General features: G+C 39.4%; 1 long non-coding RNA gene across 1 annotated transcript; it reads right to left on the reverse strand.

The window, feature by feature from the left end:
* Positions 1 to 1,604: 1,604 nt before the first annotated feature.
* LOC131204196 (uncharacterized) lies at positions 1,605 to 20,109 on the reverse strand. The gene is made up of 5 exons (XR_009156582.1): positions 19,937 to 20,109; positions 14,285 to 14,831; positions 13,749 to 13,863; positions 3,957 to 4,040; positions 1,605 to 2,645 (listed from the first exon to the last, which is right to left on the reverse strand). It is a non-coding gene; the product is annotated as an uncharacterized LOC131204196 (long non-coding RNA).
* Positions 20,110 to 20,466: the final 357 nt, after the last annotated feature.

Consider the following 20,466-nt stretch of genomic DNA (forward strand, 5'->3'; position numbering starts at 1 on the left):
AGTTGAGCCAATCACCAAATCTTAGCCTACTTCTAGGATTTAGCATCCAGTAAATAGTCTGAGTTTGGTGCCAGTAAGCGGTCTGAGTTTGATCTGAGTTCCAATAAGCACAGGCATAATAGAATTGGGACTAGTAGCACTTATATCCTTAAGAGCCACAGACTCTTTCAGCTTTCTAGTTGTTCTTTAACAGAGGTAGAATCCAGCATTCATCTCTGCCATAGCATTCATAAATTAATCCCAACCTTGAGGTTTCTGTTTATCAGCATGTGCTCAGTGTTGCAAGGCCCTTTTCGCCAAATTTAAAATGATAGCATTAGGAATAGTTACACCTTTGTATAAAAAAGTGCTACAGACATCCCATGCTAAAACGTCCTGATGCTATTTCATTTTCATTCATGAAAGTTCAGCATTATTCCTGTAATGTGTGCCCACATTACTGCATTCCTACAAAGACGAGGAGGGTCACATTATTTTCCAAAGCACCAATAAGGCAAGGCAAGAAATAATGGATGGAAACTAATCAAGGAGAGAAGTAACCTAGTACTGAGGAGAAAATTCCTAATGGTTAGAGCAATAGCTTGCCTTCAGAAGTTGTTGGTGTTCCATTATTAGAGGCTTTCATGAGCCAACTGGACAACTATTTGTCTGAAATAGTATAGGCTCTCCAGCTTGAGTATGGAGTTGGACAAGAAGTTCCAACTCTGTAGTTGTTTTATTGTTCTACCCTAGGACATCATGCATTGTTTTGTCTTTGGAGATGTCTGTGGTCAAGGATCTTCTGGTAGATAAATGAGATTCAGCCTATTCTTTTCAACTTTGTTCTGTCAGATTAGCCTTAGAAATTTCTGCAGCACCGAATTGTAGAGCCTAATCTTGTCCTCACACAAATCAGCTCTGTGAAGAATGGCACACATTTCATCATCCAATTGGTCGGTGGCTTTAGCTCCTATAGTAGAGATTCTACCCTGCAGTTGCAGCATCTGATAATGCAACACCAGATAACATTTTCTGGGTACAGTTCATGTTTATCCAGCTAGTAGTCTAATCAACAGAAGAATATCAGCCCCTAGTAACAATCCAGTAAACCTTCCTGATGAACGATCTGCTTCTTCTTTCTGAATGAGACCTTTCTATAACTCAGTTTTTTAAATGAACCCTTTCTTGGGTTCTTGAACCCTTACCTTGATGAACGTATCTTTTCTTTTATGTACACTGAGAGCATATGCACCAAGACAAATTCCTTGTGTGTCCAATCACACTTGGCCAATAAAATTCTATTCTATTCTATTCTGAATGAGACCTTTCTATAACTCAGTTTTTAAATGAACCCTTTCTTGGGTTCTTGAACCCTACCTTGATGAACGATCTGCTTCTTCTTTCTGAATGAGACCTTTCTATAACTCAGTTTTTTAAATGAACCCTTTCTTGGGTTCTTGAACCCTTACCTTGATGAACGTATCTTTTCTTTTATGTACACTGAGAGCATATGCACCAAGACAAATTCCTTGTGTGTCCAATCACACTTGGCCAATAAAATTCTATTCTATTCTATTCTATTCTTTCTCCTTGAAGTCTACAATTGCAAAGATTTCAGAAGAGGGTTTCCTTTTAACATGTTTGGGACTATTTCTACTATAGCACCAATCAAGTCGTTATTAGCACTGCATAAGATGGCCTTTCTCTGTTATGGTTTGGCCTTTACTAATATATTTTTTTTAAATCTTCAGTTTCTGTACATCCTCTAGGACATCCTGGATAAACTAAGGCTGAGCTAGTGCTTTTTTACTCTTCTTTTTCATAATATAAACAACAGAGTAAGACAAAAGATACCTGCTAGATGCTTCTTATTCAGAATGGAAATGAATCACATATTGAAAGCAATATAATGTCCATGAAAAAAAACAACGAAAGGAACAAGAGTTTCTACTGTATTTTGATGACATGTTCCTAACATCAAGCAAATTTGGGAACCTTTATTTTCAGACTCATCTTTACAGTCCATGATTTATTCCTAATAATGGCCAGTAGACACCATTTCTAACAAACTCCTTTGAATACTTGGGAACATTTATTTTTGTGTACAGGAAATTGAAAAAGTCATACTAACTACATTCAGTAGCCAAGAAATCAATTATTAGATACTATTGAAAGGGTGTAGCCAAACCTCATCTATTTATAATTTTTTAATAATAATCTCACAATATTTTTCAGCATTTGGATAAGTTCAGCATTTGGATTTAAGTTCAGTAGAAAATGTGCAGAACAAAAATGTAAAAGAATTAGACAAACAAAATGGAACCAGTTCAATTTCTTCAGAATGCAGAACCCAACGTCTTCCAATTATTATCACAATGAATTATCCTGTGCAGGACCAGGATAGAAACTTATCTGCTTTTATTACATGATACGGTAAGTCATACTTGATTTAATTTGGCGTATTGTCCAAACTGAAACTGCTGGTCATATTTTGATAAAGATGCTTCATTTTAATCACAATCTGTGACCATGGCTTCATTTTGGTTAGCTTATTTAACTTGGTCTGGTCATGACTTGGAAAATCGAAAAATAATATACTTACAAGATGAACTGTAAAACAGTTCTACCTCTTTCAGCATCTCTGCTGCTTTTAGTTCAATTTCATCCTGTGGGAGCACATAAGTGTTAAAAGAAAGACATAAACAGAGTAAAGTGAGACTCAGTTTCTACCTGCATACCAACACAGCCACTGCTCCTAGGATCAATTAGAGCACCTTGGTGTCTATAAACAGGTGCCTGGAATACTGCAAACAGATCTACCATATCGTCTGGTGTACCATTAACCCATATTTAATGCAATGGCATTCCTAGAGTCATGTGATCATTCATTCTTAAGGTATCATGCAATGATCTTGTTATGATGGCTCCGAACAATTTCAGTATATGGTTTGTTTTAATTATAATGCAAATTATAATTATGTGGATATTATTGTTGCTGGGATGTTGTTGTTAGTATAACGCACGCTATATGTTTCTAAAGTATATAAATTATATAACATACTCTCAATTATCTTCATGGAAATGGCTTCTAAAATGTATTAAAAGAGGGATTTATTTGATGTTTACTGTTTAACAGAGTTGGATTATAGTTACAGGCATAGTTGCCACTTCAGAGTAAGCATTGCCTGCCAAATTTCAGATAGATAGATGCAAGAGATTTGGAAATTTCGTACAAAGAAGTTTAGAGGCTGGGTTTTCAGAAAAGGATTTACTTACCCCTGTGATTGTTTGAGCAATTTGTATAAAGATTACTTAAATCATCATATGTAATTTTCATACATATTGCTGACAAAATCATAGGTAAACATATCTCTACATAAAGTATCAGAGCGGGAATCAGTACATCTTTAAATGATAAAGGCTTTTTTATTCACTATTTAAAATTTTGTAGCAAAGATACTCTTCCCCTTTTTTATAAATATTTTGAAATAATTTTATTTTAGTTATTTAGTTATCATAACATACATTTTAGAAATGTTAGACAGGAATCCTGTTAAATTTTGTAATAGGTACAGAACTGTGAATTGTGGGGGGGGGGGGTTCTGTACAGTTGATATAGAAGTAATAGAAACTTAACTTAGTGGATAAATTGATGAATGATACAGTCCTCAATTCATAGCCATTCGCTTAGCAACCATTCAAAGTTATTGAGTGGCATTGAAAAAAATCATTTGCAACTGATTCTCTCCATTACAACCACTGCAGCATCCCCACAGTCACATGATCAAAACTTGGCAACTTGTATGTATTGCAAGTTGCCAACAGTTGCAGCATCCCAGGATCATATGACCACCATTTGCGAGCTTCCCATCTGGTTTCTGACAAGCAAAGTCAATGTGGAAGCAGGTTCACTTATCAACTGCATGATTCACTTAACAACTGTGGCAAAAAAGATTATAAAATCAGGCATGACTTACTTAATCCCCTTGCTTAACAACAGAAATTCTGGTCTCAGTTGTGGTCATAAGTCAAAGACTACCTGTTTTCTGGTCTACTTGTGCCTGCAATATAAAGCAAATATATGCTGTGTAGCACAATCCAGTGGTGGGTTTCTACCGGTTTGATGAACTGGTAGTGGCGGAGGCAGGAGGCTCCACCCACCCATCCAGATGTCATCATGGATGCTCTGCGCATTTGCAGAAGCACTGCGCATGAGCGAAGTGAGCGCACACATGCACACACTCCGGTTCCGAACCAGTAGCTAAGGTAAGGAGCCCAGCACTGGCACAATCATAGTGCACTTTAGCACATTTTATATAAAAACCAGCTTGATTTTACAGCCTACCTTCCTTTGAAGCACGAAGCCGTAAGCACCAGCCTGAAGATGATGAGTGAGACCTCTTTGCAACGTTGCCAAGATACTTTCAACCTTACATGGGAAAAGACCCAAATATGCCAAGACCTACATACCTATACCCATGAAAACCTATGAAAACATGTATGTATGTATGTATGTATATATGTATGGAAATGTACAAATAACAGGTATGTGAACTCAATTAAATATATAAATAACTTGCAATTCATACAGATTAATATAGTCCTCTGTCTGTGAACTGAGATTGGCCAGTTGACCAACACCTATTTTTTTAACTGTAGGAGAAGCAGACATTTGATGTTTAAGAAAGAGACTGGATTAGAGGGGAATCTGTGTATAATTTTTAAGCTGTTTCCATAGTTAGGGTGAACAAAAGTTTGAAAAGTCTAATTGGCCTCTGGTTTCAAATTCAGACATACTTAAATTAATCACTCTACTGAAGACGCAGCATGGCCTTCTCCAATTAGAAGAGATATTTGTTCAGCAGGCTGAGGCAAAGAGGCAGTCCCGGAACCAGCAAAATCTGGGGGCTGGGCAGCGGACAGAATGTATCTGCCCGCAGTGTAGAACGGATTGCCACTCTCGAATTGGCCTTTTTAGCCACACTAGATGCTGTTTCCAGAACACAATACCATAATCTTTTGTGACTGAAGGATGCCAATAGAAATAGACTGAAAAATGGTAAAGTGGTGGCAAGGAAATTAATTCCCCCAAAATCGTTGAAAACGAACCCAAAATAGGAATTATACTATTACCTATCTATATAAAAGAAGAAGAAACTGCCCAATTATGAGAGAGTTAGCCTTTTAGGTAAAGTTAGCAAGTTTTAGGTGAAACATTTATTATAACCTTGCTGATTTGGTGTGTCAAGGAAAACATTTGATGTATTCAACTTTACATCAGTATACAAATTTACATTACATGGCAAAGGAGTTTTCTAGTTTTCCAAGGAGCTTTCCATTGATTGAATTATCTGAAACAGATTGTGGGGTAATCTATTTCCATCAACGATTGTCTGCTCAAACTGATAATAACATGACATGTAAAGTCTTTTCTGCAAATTAGATGTAAGAGCAATGGCAAACTGCCCCATTCCCAGGGGTCCTGTGTTGGCCTCTGCAAGTATCTCCCTGTGATAGGATATTTTTGTCTTGCAGCAAAAAGATAAACTCCAAAACAAAGGTGCTAGTTTTTATTGTACTGAAAAATTAATTGAGCAAATTAAGCAACTTTCTGCCTCTTAGACCTATCAAATGAAGAAGCTCACAATGAGTCCCAAAAGTTCATGTTTTTACAATCATAGATTCTCCAAGGATTCTCCAAATACATGCCCATTGCAATCAAACTATTCAAGGGAATGGTCTTAAGAATGTGTATGTAATGACCCAATTCTGTGGATATAAGAACATATGTACCTTAGAAGCTATTTACTCTAAATTTTTGAGAGTCATCATTCACATCTCTTGCTCAACAGTAAATGCAACCATTCGGTTGAACTTTGGTTAGATTTCTGTTGAAGCTTGTTTGAAGCCTGCCGACTTAAATTTATATCTATTAAAACAAATACTTAAAAGTGAATCTTTAACCCATCTTATTCTTTCGGAGTATAGTCAAGGTTATGGTTTTCCCAGTTGCAATATATGGCTGTAAAAATTGGACCATAAGAAAGGCTGAGGCCTTTGAACTATGGGGCTGGAGAGGACTCCTGCGAGTCCCTTGGACTGCAAGGCAATCAAACCTTGTCCTAGTGGAGACCAACCCTGACTGCTCTTTAGAAGGCCAGATCCTGAAGATGAAACTCAAATACTTTGGCCACCTAATGAGAAGGAAGGACTCCCTGGAGAAGAGCCTAATGCTGGGAAAGATTGAGGGCAAAAGAAGAATGGGACAACAGAGAATGAGGTGGCTGGATGGAGTCACTGAAGCAGTCGGTGTGAGCTTAAATGGACTCGGGGGGATGCTAGAAGACAGAAAGGCCTGGAGGAATGTTGTCCATGGGGTTGCGGTGGATCGGACATGACTTCACGACTAACAACAACAGAATTTATCTGTTGTTGGGGGATCAGAATTTATTTCAACCCCAGCCTTCCAGAGAGCAAATTTAAAAAACGACCCTGAGACTATAGGTCTTCTTTATAAATTAGTATTAACCAAAGTTACCAATTACCAATTATTAAATTTAAATTACTGATTATAATGTAAATATAATGTAGATATGAGTAACTAGTATTGTTATAATTATTATTATATTATTATAGTTGTTAAAACCAATAGGAAGGCAATGTAGAAGAGCGAATTATAAAAACAGAACATACTGTATATGCTGATATGGAAGGCTGTAAAATTACTCTATATTGTTATGTTTGTCTTGTTTTTTCTTGTTTTTGATGTTTTTGTTGTTCTTTTTTGTTTTTAAAGGTGAAAAATTATTTTAAAACAACAACAACAAATTCTTTTGGATAGTTATACATCTTCTTTTAAAAAGCAAACAGACCTCAGTTCGATCCACTGCAGATGCCCCCCCACCCCTTAGCTATATTTTTACAAGGCCCATGGAAAGCCATGGCAGACCTCAGATGAAGAGATTTAAATCTACATGTCTAAGTAGATCAGTCTAAAATCATACATTTTGCTATTGCAACTTTTATTTGTGCTTCCTTTGTTATACATAGATATTTCTATAAAATCCTCCTTGCATAGATAGAATGGCATTTACATTAGCATGAATTAAGACTTTGCTTTCAAAGTTGATGCTGGGAAGATATGCTATCTTTTACCAGAATCACTTCTGCTTCTATTTGGAGATTGCTGTTGTATTACATCTTACAGAACTGGCTTTTATATCATACCTGGTCTTACAATATTATTAAGGTGCTTTTAGCAAATTTGCAGACCAATTTCAATCAGCAGTTATACTGATCAACTACTTGCAAGATCAATGTGTCAAAATCTCCAGCAGAATTGCAAAATGTTTCTATTACCATTAAAAACCACTGGTATATTCCACAGTGAATTAAATCTGGATTAAGTGTGTACTTTATGATGCTTGAACATTTTATATCCACTTTTTATTAAACTCTATATACTGTGAAATTTGCCTTGTTCTGTCCTAATAAGAAGTCAGATCTAAGCCATGTATAGTGACATCTATTTCTTGTGTATATAATGGTTTGTGATTTTTCCATCTATGACTGTTTGCCAAATAAATAAAAAGAGCACAAAGATAAATGTACTAATTCAGTTGCACAAAATAAAAGAAAAATTTGCTCAATTTTGAACTGCGACCAAAAAGACATTTTGAAACCCTGGACAATTTGCCCTCTACCACTACATGGTTTGAACTTAGTATGACATGATTTCAAAATACATTTAAATATTCAATAGCTATAATTCGGTCACTGAACAAAGTCTCAAACTTTGTTAACAGATTATCCCAATAGACCATGGATTGGAAAAATAAATATCATTGGCCCTATTTCTGTAATTGTGGGTTTTTAAATATCAACCCTGAATTTTTGAATATCTGTAAAGTGATATTTCAATAATTTTGTCTCAACATGGGGTCATTTATTTATTTATTTATTTATTTATTAAATTTGTATACCGCCCTTCTCCCGAAGGACTCAGGGCGGTTCACAGCCAAGTAAAATAGACAATATGTAAATACAGTTTAAAATACACTTAAAAAACTTATTAAAATTGGCCACAATTAAAATTTAAACTAAAACCCATTTAAAAACCCATAAATTTAAAAACTAACCCAGGCCAGCGCAGATAAATAAGTAAGTTTTAAGCTCGCGGCGAAAGGTTCGGAGGTCCGGAAGTTGACGAAGTCCTGGGGGGAGGTCGTTCCAGAGGGCGGGAGCCCCCACAGAGAAGGCCCTTCCCCTGGGCGTCGCCAGACGACACTGTCGCGCCGACGGCACCCTGAGGAGTCCCTCTCTGTGAGAGCGCACGGGTCGGTGAGAGGTATTCGGTAGCAGCAGGCGGTCCCGTAAGTAGCCCGGCCCTATGCCATGGGCGCTTTAAAGGCGTTCACCAAAACCTTGAAGCGCACCGGAAGCCACAGGCAGCCAGTGCAGCCTGCGCAGGATAGGTGTCATTCGGGAGCCACGAGGGCTCCCTCTATCACCAGCGCAGCTGCATTCTGGACTAACTGTAGCCTCCGGATGCCCCTCAAGGGAGCCCCATGTAGAGAGCATTGCAGTAATCCAGGCGAGGCGTCACAAGGCGTGGTGACCGTGCATAGGCATCCCGGTCTAGAAAGGCGCAACTGGCGCACCAAGCGAACCTGGTGGAAAGCTCTCCTGGAGGCGGCCGTCAGGTGTTCATCAAAAGACAGCCGTTCATCCAGGAGAACGCCCAAATTGCGCACCCTCTCCGCCGGGGCCAATGACTCGCTCCCGACAGTCAGCCGTGGACTCAGCTGACTGTGCGGGATGCCGGCATCCACAGCCACTCTGTCTTGGAGGATTGAGCTTGAGCCTGTTTCTCCCCATCCAGACCCGTCGGCTTCCAAACACGGGACAGCACTTGATAGCTTCATTGGGGTGGCCGGTGTGGAAAAGTACAGCTGGGTGTCATCAGCGTACAGCTGGTACCTCACACGAAACCACTGATGATCTCACCCAGCGGCTTCATATAGATGTTGAACAGAAGGCGAGAGAATCGACCCTGCGGCACCCCACAAGTGAGGCGCGGGGTGACCTCTGCCCGTCAACACCGTCTGCGACCGGTCGGAGAGATGGGAGGAGAACCACCGATAAGCGGTGCCTCCACTCCCAATCCCCCAACCGGCGCAGCAGGATACCATGGTCGATGGTATCAAAAGCCGCTGAGAGGTCTAATAGGACCAGGGCAGAGGAACAACCCCTATCCTGGCCCTCCAGAGATCATCCACCAGCGACCAAAGCCGTCTCAGTGCTGTAACCGGGCCGGAAACCGGACTGGAGCAGGTCTAGATAGACAGTTTCCTCCAGGTGCAGAAACTGATATGCCACCATACTCTCTACAACCTTCGCGCGGCGGGTTGGAGACCGGACGATAATTACCTAAAACAGCGGGTCAGGAAGGCTTCTTGAGGAGGGCCTCACCACCGCCTCTTTCAAGGCGGCGGAAGACTCCCTCCAACAAGGAAGCACTCGTAATCCCCTGGAGCCAGCCTCGTGTCACCTCCCGAGTGGCCAGCACCAGCCAGGAGGGCACGGGTCCAGTAAACACGTGGTGGCATTCAGTCTACCCAGCAACCTGTCCATGTCCTCGGAGTCACAGGGTCAAACTCATCCCAGACAACATCACCAAGACCGCCTCGGACGCCCCATCCGAATCGCCACAATTTTGGTCCAGACCGTCCTTAAGCTGAGCGATTTTATCGTATAGATAACCGTTAAACTCCTCAGCACGTCCTGCAGCGGGTCATCCGCTCCCCTGGTGAAGGAGGAGGCGGGTCACCAGGCTGGGGCAGCTGGGCGGTTATCTGCCGGCGCAATGAGGAGGCGTAGCGCCTCGCTTCCCTCAGTGCCACTAGGTAGGTCCTAGTATAGGATCTAACTAGTGTCCGATCAGCCTCTGAGCGGCTGGACCTCCAAGAACTCTCTAGGCGTCTTCTCCGGGGGTTCATCCCCCTCCGCCCCTCGGAGAACCAAGGGCGGTTGGGATCTGCGTCAGAGGCCGCAAAGGCACGACACGGTCTAAGGCCCCAGCCGCAGCCCGTTCCCAGGCTGCAGCTAGTTCCTCTGCCGTGCCGTGAGCCAGACCCTCAGGAAGTGGCCCAAGCTCCGTCTGAAACCTCTCTGGGTCCATTAGGCGCCTGGGACGGTACCAACGTAATGGTTCCGTCTCCCTGCGGTGTTGGGTAGCGGTCAGAAAGTCCAGGCGAAGGAGAGAGTGATCTGACCATGACAAAGGTTCAATGACTATTTCCTTTAAGTCCAGATCTCTCAACCACTGACCAGAGACAAAAATCAGGTCCAGTGTGCCTCCCCCGATGTGAGTGGGGCCATCCACTACTTGAGTCAGGTCCAAGGCCGTCATGGAAGCCAAGAACTCCCGAGCTACCGTCGATGACGAGCCAGCAGATGGCAGATTAAAGTCCCCCATGACTAAAAGTCTGGGGGTCTCCACTGCCACCCCGGCAAGTGTACCCTAAATGTTAAGCTATTCTCATACATTAGTGTGGTTCTGCAACCCCTCAAAATGATAATCATGTGACTCCTCTGAATAAAGCAAGCAGGTTAACTGGGGTTAGAGTTGGACAAGTAATAATAGTTATTGAATTTTAATTAGTTTATCACACCTGCACTTAAACTTTGGGGAACTAAAACTGGACTTTCATAGGCAAAGGAGGAGCAAAGCCAGAGCAGTTTTGATAGGGTTCTCCTTTGGCCTGTATGACATGATCAAGATTTTTTTAAAAAAAACAACCACCCATGATCTCCTTCTTTAAGATACTGTACTTGTGAGTCCTTCAGGGAATCCCAACTCAGTTTGATAATTCCTGCGATTCTTGATAAACTGAAATGTGATACAATGCCCAAGGCATCTGGATTAGTAGAGCAGTTTGCACAGGAAACTGTTTAAACACAATATATAACACTGAGGTAAGTGGGGTATTGGTGCTCTCTGAACTTGGTTGTTTTCTTGCAGATGTTTCATTACCAAACTAGGTAACATCATCAGTGTTTGGTAGTGAAATGTCTGCAAGAAAACAACAGAGTTCAACCTGGAGCCAAAATATGCTCTTCCATCAGTTACTGTTGTAACTGGCTGAGTTACAAATTTTATCAAGCAGTTCTCCACTGGAGAAAAGATCTTATATGAGTGAGATAAACTTCACTGGCCTACTACTCAGCTGAATCATAGTGGATAAGGAACATAATAGATAGGTTTTCTTTGTTGCCGTGAAACTACTCTAAGTGGGCAAAAGCCCAGTCTTGATTTATACTTCTGCATGCAGGTGGAGAAGTTTTAAACCTTCCATTAACAGGAATTAAATACACAATTTCCTGTCTAATTGTTCCAGTACTTGCCTTATTGTTTTGCCAGAGTCTTTCAGATGGGAACAATTGTACAGTTACCCATCTGGAATACATGATTTCCTGTTAATCTTTTTGAAAGAAACTATCATGGAGAGAATGCTTTATGTTTTTATTTCAAAAAAAAAATTGCTCAATTAATTAGGGGTGCTTTTTTGATTGTTTAAAATTATTTTTAAAAGGTGATTACTCTAACCAACCACATGATTACATGTTGCAATCCCAGTTGGCAGAATTTTACATTTTCGTAAGAATACATTTTCCTAAGGATGTGGATGCAGCCAGGTATTGTCCTGAAGGAGGCAGTATTGATGAGTGTTGCTCCTTTCCTTAAAAATACTGTAGGAGAATTAGTGGAAGTTAAGATGAGAACTGGGATAATAATTACGGTAACCTTTCTTGACAAACATTTCCAAGGTGATCAGTTATTTAACATATTTATTTGAAAAGCCTTTATGGGCTTCCAATACTGGGAACACTGCAGAAGGGAAACCAATTTGATGTTCATAATTTATTTTTAATAATTTATTTTCAATTACCTGTAATTGGCAGATACTAAAGAATAACTCCCAAGCCCCTTTGGTAAATATGTGCATGGCTGCTATAAGATGGACTGCACATACAATACATGGCCATCCATAGATATTGTGATGTATACTGTATATATGTATACTGTACATATAAATTTTATATGTTACTACTGAGCATGGTTTAGGGAAAACAGGAAATATATGTATATCCATTTCTTCCCAGTTGTCCTGTTTGCTAGTCACTGGTTTAGGAAGCAAGCAATGTGGAACACTTGGAGGGCAGGAAAAAGTTAAAAATCACCTTTCCCAGTGATTTTAAGCAAGGCTGCAAGCTTTTTCTATTTCCTGATTATTTGTTTCTGGGCAGATGAGCACTTTGCCAAGTTGGTTGGTTTGAGGGCTAGATCAGGGATTCTGCATCTCTGTGGGCTGCAGGCTATCTATGCTTGCCCTCTAGTAACATTATACATGTGCTCCTGGAATACCTGTTCTAATTGTTGATTTGAGTTTTGAAATTCCTTTAGCATTTTAAAAGATTGTCATATGGGAGGGAAAAATCATTTACAAATTGCAGAAATATAATGTTGCCATCAGAAAAGAAAGAAGAAAAAGAAAGAAAGAAAAAGAAAGAGAGAGAGAGAGAGAGAGAGAGAAGAGAAAGAAAGAAAGAAAGAAAGAGAAAGAAAGAAAGGAAAGAAAGAAAGAAAGAAAGAAAGAAAGAAAGAAAGAAAAAGAAAGAAAGAAAGAAAGAAAGAAAGAAAGAAAGATTAACTGGGTACACATGAAGTCTTGGGAGGGATGAATTAAGTAGCTCTTTTAATCCCATCCATTGTCTTAAATGACAATATGCAAGGACTTCAAGAAAAACTAAGGGCCTTACTATGTAATATATTGTACCAAGTTTACAGGAAGAAACTTGCTTGGGTTAAGTTGCGCAGTTAGATGTGAAATCTGATTAATTGCCTGGCATGTTTAAAACCAATTCTTTTGTGGAGAAGAAGTATAATAAGCACTCTGAGTAACTGAAACACCAAGAAATCATTTATTTCTGGTAAAGACTGCTAGTTAGGGCTCTATATACCCCTAATTTTTCAAATTCAAAGAACGTATAGTATTTTAATGTACAGTATTTCATTTAATATTGCTCTGACCGGTTTACAATAAAAATGCCTGAGATTATTATATCAGTGATACGGGTATTTTCCAGTGAACTAAGAATAAATCCCAGGAAACAAAGAAGAGTCATTTTTGAATCAGTATGCATAAGATTAAGCATGCATAAGACTGTACTTTTTCAAATTGATTTTTTTACTATTAAAAACATAAACTTTACCTAACTCAATTATTTATAAGAGATATAATTGTTATATGTCTAAATATAGTTTTATATCTTGGTTTAGCATAGGCAGCTGTTGTTTCATTGCAAAAGGAAATGAAGAATTACACTTATATAATTGCTAAAATTAAAACCAAACAGTAAGAAGAGGAACAGGACTAGCACCTAATTCCAGCAAGATGAAGTTAAAGATTGTTTACACAAGGATGTGTTAAGACTGTATGATTGGTTTAGAAGGGAGGATGGTGAACTGATTCCAGGAAGATTTGCTCCAACAAGCACATGTTAAGGTCATTGTATGTTTGCTTTAGAAGGAAGGGAAAGGATCATGGTTTGAAAATTTTCGCACACTTCCTTATATTATATGAAACTAGGGGATGCTTCTCTCTGTCCCACTATCATTAGAGACCCCATTAACTGGAAACGAGGGGCACTAGATCCTCTCCAACAAGTGTTCCTATTCTGATATATTTTTTGACATTTCAACTTACTTTGTTTCCGTATTTGCTGTGGAATGACATCGTCAGAAAGGCTTGTGTTAGAGCAGATCTGTACAACCTGAAGCTCCAGGGCCACTTCTGGTTTCCAGCAACCTTGGATCTGGCTCTTAAAAGGGAAATTTTAATACATCAGCTAGCAGTTATGTACATTGTACTGCAGCCAATATAGGAATTTACCATTACCCAATTTATTTCAATAGTTTAAATACTTTTTCAGGTTAGTTACAGGTATGATATGCATGTGACATAGTTTTGATTTATGAATTATAAATTAAGCTTACCTTTCACTAAAAAGCAAGTGTCAGTATTTAGAGAACAGCTCTAAATTAATTTGATTGAAACAAGCCTCTTCCCCCCCCACCCAGTTTTTTAATATTATATTTTTAGTATAGGTGGTCATCACTCTCAGTTTCTACAGATAGTTTTTCAGCTTTTATTTTAATGCTCAGAGTCAATGCTGAAAAACTTTATGAGTATTCCACCATATTTAGCAAAGTAATAGCCTCTACTCAAAAGAATATACTTACAAAATGAATAGCAGCTTTCCCAGAATGTCATATTATGCTGGTTATGATTCAACATTGCAGGTAGTGATTTCAGCTCTGGAATGATTTTTGGCATTAGAATTGAAAATGTTGAAATACAGCCCAACCTTCTTATAGTGAAGAAGACTAATATATTCTGCAGTAGAGATGAACCATGGTAGATCAGCTCTAAAGCTTGGTGAACTTCAGCTGTTATCAGCCTTAACCAACATGACCAGTGCTGACGGATATAATGAGACTTGTAGACTGTCAGTACTTGGAGGACAATTTATTGCTTATTCCTGTTCAAGAGAAACTCAGCCGTTGCATTTAATAAGTAACGTTACTAAAGTAAATTCCCAACTTTTCTGAAATGTTACGTTCTTGGTCTTCTGTTTGGGATATTCCTTCTGATTGAGAGCCACACAATTTAAAATGGCTAATTGGAAGTGAAAGTATTCTGCATTGTGTGTCATTTTATGAAATCGTGCTCTAAATAATATCTGCACCAGTCTCTAAATTTTTGGTGAAGACCTTATCAGGTCAGGGTCTGAAATAAATAATAATATATAAATAAGTCCTTGTTTAGTCCAAGCCCTAGATAAGTAAAAGTGTGTTATTGAAAGCAAAATGTAGTGGGCAAGCAGAAACTATTACAAATCCAGGTTGCAATCAACAGAAAAATCAACTTTGACTTAAAAACCTAGCATACATACAGTACAATGAAACTATCACAAATATTCCGCTGCTATACTCTATTTGTGGTTTTGAATGTCATAAATTCCCTGTCCAGACAATTGGCAGGCTGACACTATCCTCTGCCCTTGGTTTCTACTGGTATGGACACGAGTCCCAAGGGGCAGCGGCAGCTGGGTCATTGGTTTAGGCATGAATGATCAGGATTAGAGTTGAAGTGGTGGCGGTAGATTTGCTTTCTCTAATCCTAGGGCACGGCTTTGGAGCATCATATTGAATTGATGTCTCCTCTTGTTCTTGTCCTCATCCAAACAGTATTTTTGTGCCAGGTTTTCAAGCAGAGATTTACTTGCATTACTTGAATGACTGAAAGTGCAATATGGGATTTTCGTGCCTTTTTTCCCTGTGTGGTTAAGTAGGGAAGGCTTATCAAGTAGGAATGCTTTCTGTTAGTATCTCTGTATTAAGGTGGTTGGCTGGATTCACACCATTTTTTACATACCAACAAGCTAAAACCTGACACTGAAAATAGATCTCAGAAGGAGCTAAAAGCATAGCTTTAGCATGGGCTAAAATGATGGTGGGTATCCCCTTTAACCTATTAACAGAAGTTTAATGTATTATGTTGGCACAACAGTTTGCTGAATTTTAAAAAATGTTACTCCAAGTCATTGCTAACCCCCAAATTAAATCATCACTATCATCACTTCATATGATTTATGAACTTACGTAGCATATCAGGCCACAAACCAGAGTTAACAGAACATGAATGTATTCACATGACATGGTAAGTCAAAGCAGCTTTTATTATGCGATGGCCTTAGTTCACACAAAAACATACTATGTTTTTTCTGATTTTAGCTGTTTTTTGTAAACCATGATGCAAAGTATAGCAAGTTATGGAAACATAACCCTGGTCAGTCTAAAAACTATTGGCAATGTGTTGGAGACACAACTTTTCTGACAAAACTCTTACAAAGAAGAAAAACTGTCTGTGCAGACATGGAATAATATTTCGTGCTTTTTAAAAAGGTGATGAAGGTTGTATTTTTTCCTTTCCTTTCTTTTCCTTTCCTACCAGGGCTTATCTCTTTAATTATAAGTAGATATCAACAAGAAATAAAATTCTTCTCAACAGCAGCTGGACTTGCACAACATATTAGCTTGAATTGGCTCTTTTGTGGCTCAGCCTATGACGTGAAAGCAGCCAGTGTAGATAGTCGCATGGTTCAGAGAGATTGAGAACTGAGAAAATTCAATTAATTGAGTACATCTTGCAGTGGTGCCTTATGTCATGATCATCACTCAGCTGGGTTACTGCAACGCAGTGCACATATGTCTGTGTTTTAAAATCATTTGGAAGAAGCAGTTGATCCAGAATGCAGTGATCTGATTGTGGTTGGATCTTTTAATGAGGACATAGCCCAGAACATCTGGACTGGCTGCTGTCTGCTGTCAACCCCACTAGGTAGAGCAGACCAGGAAATCAACACTACAGGGAAACTAGAAATACACTTTATTGAGATTAGCTACAATAACATAATCTTGCAAATCTGATTGTGGTTATATTCCCCCCTTCTTATATCCCTATAAATCTGGAAGGCATCTGCCTGAGATGTTTCTGAAATGATTCTGTTTTCCAGGGCTTAAAAAAATGCTCCAGCCTCTCTGCCTAAGTAATGGTTTTGCATATTTCTGTCAAGAGCAACTTCTTTAGTCTTTTCAGTTTCCAATTGAATTTTTCTATTGGCTTCTGGAGGCAATTAAAAAAAATGTTTACTCCAGAATCTATCTTAATATAGGAAATGGAGTACAGTCACATATGATTTTTTGATTACGGTATATTTCTTGATGATGAAGGTGATAGAAATGATGATAATAATAGCAGCAGTGACTCGTAGGATTTTGTTTACTTTATGTCTTTTAACTTCAGATCGTCCAATAAGAAACTGTTTTAGTAGTTCTCAGGATTTCTCAGAAGAAAATACTTACAGATACCTCACATCCTGGACATAAACTGTTTCAACTCCTACCCTCAAAATGATGCTATAGAGCACTACACACCAGAACAACTAGACACAAGAACAGTTTTTTCCCGAACGCCATCACTCTGCTAAACAAATAATTCCCTCAACACTCAAACTATTTATTAAAACTGCACTGCTATTAATCTTCTCATCGTTCCCGTCACCCATCTCCTTCCACTTATGACTGTAACTTTGTTGCTTGTATCCTTACAATTTATATTGATATTGATTGTTTCCTGATTGCTTAATTATAGCCTATGACTATCATTAAGTGTTGTAAGTGTTGTACCTTGATGAAGGTATCTTTTCTTTTATGTACACTGAGAGCATATGCACCAAGATAAATTCCTTGTGTGTCCAATCACACTTGGCCAATAAAAAATTCTATTCTGTTCTATTCTATTCTAGTTCTCAGGATTTCAAAAGAGGTTTGTTATACAGCATATGAAGCTGCTTTTTGAGAAATATACATCCAAAATCCATGTGGAAATTCAGAACTAGTTATAGGTGATCCTCACTTAATAGCGTTCCGTGACCATTCAAAGTGAATAAGCGGTATTTAAGATCAGTCCTTGAAGTTCTAGCTGTTGCAGCATGACCATGGTCATATGATCATGATCCAGGTGTTAAGGAACTCACTTGGATTTTTTCTACTGTTGCAGCATCCTGTGGTCACAAGATCATGATTTCCAACCTTCCCTGCCAGCTTCCCACAAGCAAAATCAATCCAGAGATTGGCTAGAAGCTGGAAATAATGTTGGCATGAGGACCTTGCTTAATGACCTGCAGTGTGATGGCCAGCTCAGAGTCAGAGGATGAAGATCATCAGCCTAAAGGAATTCATCTGGAAGAATTGTAGGCCGAAAAAGCAGTATTGCCTAACAACCAGGAAAGGCAGCTATTGCTGGTCTCGGAAGACAAAGAGGCTAAGACCTGCTCCCAGTGCAAGGGCTTGCCACAAGAAGAGGAGGTCTGAAACAAAGGTGCTCAGCAAGACTATTGGTCAGAAAGAACCCTGCCCTGTTGAAGAAGCAAATTAGAATCATACCAGGGAACTATACACTTCATAGATCCATTGGCAACAATTCTCCATTTACCTCACCATTGTGTTCCTCAACTCTTTAGCTGCTTTCTAGTTTGTTCAAACCCTTTGCCATTGAATGCTGTTTGAAAACCTTTTAGCAAAGATAGAAGACTTGCCTACATATCTGTGATTTCCATGGACTCAGATAAGACATGCATGGCCCTTACTTGATGTTAGTAATTACAGGAAATGACGAAGTGGAGCTGGAAGGTAGAGTCAAATGCATCAACAGTTTGGAATCCATACGCAGCCACAAGGCCCAAGTCCAGCTCCCTGTGAATTTCATTGACTCTTATCTAGTGCCAATTTGCCTTGACCATTAGTAGATCAGATTCTTGTTTATAGGGTAGCATGTAATAAACCTTTAGTGCTTTATCTCCTATTCCTGGTTTCTTGTTCCTGACAGTAATCAGGACCGCTAAGTAATATGGTCAAATGATGTCACACTTTAAGGGTGAATTCCTTAGGGACAGAAATTCTGTTCCTATTTACCACTACAAAACAAGGGCTACCTGTGTACGGTTACTTGATTTCTGGGATTATTATTATTTCTTCTGAGTGTCTTTGAGAGTTGGGTGGCATGCAAGTTTAATAGATGATGATGATCTTTATTTTGCTTAGTGTTTTAAGTACCAAGATGTTTTTAAAAACAAGCAGCACTATTGGTGCATGAAAGGGGAAGATTCATAATTCTAGAATATTCTTAATTGGATGAAACTAAATAATGAACTAGAATGCAAACTTACGGGTTCTCCAGAATTTTTTACAAGGTAAGATGGAACAAATACTAAGAAATGTGGAAGAACCAAGAAAGTCCTAAAATGGTCTTAAGGTATACTGTTTACATTCATCTTGAGCTTTTATTTATTATTTACTTGTTTTCTATAGCTGCCTATCTCACAAGTGACTCTGGGCAGCATATATCATAAAACCATTAAAACAAAACAATACCAAATATGTATGCTCACCAAATAAAACTATAGTCATGGATATTAATACTGCCAAGAAACAGGATTCTAAATGCACTTGGACCCCAGGCCCAGGTACACAACCTGGTCTTCACAACTTTATGAAACCAGGCCAGGGTCTCCTAATCTCTAAAAGGAGAATGTTTCAGAGAAGGGGTCTCCAACCTTGGCAACTGTAAGCCTGGAGGACTTCAACTCCCAGAATGCCCCAGCCAGCTGAATGCCCCAGCCAGGGAGTTGAAGTCCTCCAGGCTTACACAAGGTTGGAGACCCCTGTTCCAGAGGACAGGGGTTATGGCACAGAAAGCACTTTACTAAATCTACTAGTATCCTGGGACGAAGAAATAATGCCTAAATCTTCCCATTGTGAAGAACATTCAGTCAAGGCTACAGCTGTTGAAACATTAAGTATGCTTTACTAGGTAACAATGAAAGCCATGTAGAAGGGGGCTACATTTCTAGGAGAATCCTAGGAGGAGTATGTGCAAGGTGGGTGGGCTGCTGCTGCTGTGCTTGCATAGATACCACTAAATCAAAACGGTCACCACAGAACCACCCCTCCCGTTGCTAGCTCCAACTACACTAGTCTTCTTTTCATATCGCATCAACAGCTGCTTAACAGAATTTTGCAAGAATGCACAGCTCCTGTTTAAGCGCCATCAGAAAGGTCAGATTGACCAAAGTGCTGAGCATGCAACAGCTTCTTTAATGCCAGCTATCCATTTGCAGTGCCACTTCTCACATCGCCCTCCCTCTCAAACATCACATGCAGCACTTTGTACAATGGGGGTCAACCGGCATCTCTACACTACTGCAGGGCCCATCTTAACATCTGCCTAGATCCACAACATGCCTTTTGCAAAGACTCTTGCTTACTTACCTGCTCTAGTCCTCTGCCAACAAAAGCCACTTCTTCTCATTTTATATATCTGTCTCTTATCACCTGCTTTTTGGCATCTGATTCCAGAAGTCTGTCACCAGCTGAGGGAGCGGCCATATTTTTGTGCTGGTGCACATGCCTTCTGTAGATAAGGTCCCAGATTCTATCCTTGGCATTTCTCCGGTTTCAGGTTCAAGCTTTGAAAGAAAGGGCACTCCCAGCTGCCTGGAAGAAGGCAGCTGTGAGACTGAATTTGAATAAATCCTCCAATGACTAAATTATTTGCCCAACAATCTTTTAGTTGCTAAGCTGCCTTTCTCTCAAAATACTCAAGTAACATGCAAGTCATCTCTATTTACTCTTGGATAACACAAGTAATTCCAGTCTACAACAGGCAATCTGGTTTCTTGCAGATGTTTCCATCTATAAATGCCACAAGTCGTCATCACTGGCTATATTGACTGGGGAATATGAGGGTTGTCCAAAACATCTGGATAGTTGACTTCTGTACCTGTTTCAAGGTGCCATTT

The sequence above is a fragment of the Ahaetulla prasina genome, chromosome 1 (genome assembly GCF_028640845.1).
Source record: "Ahaetulla prasina isolate Xishuangbanna chromosome 1, ASM2864084v1, whole genome shotgun sequence".
NCBI lineage: Eukaryota > Metazoa > Chordata > Lepidosauria > Squamata > Colubridae > Ahaetulla > Ahaetulla prasina.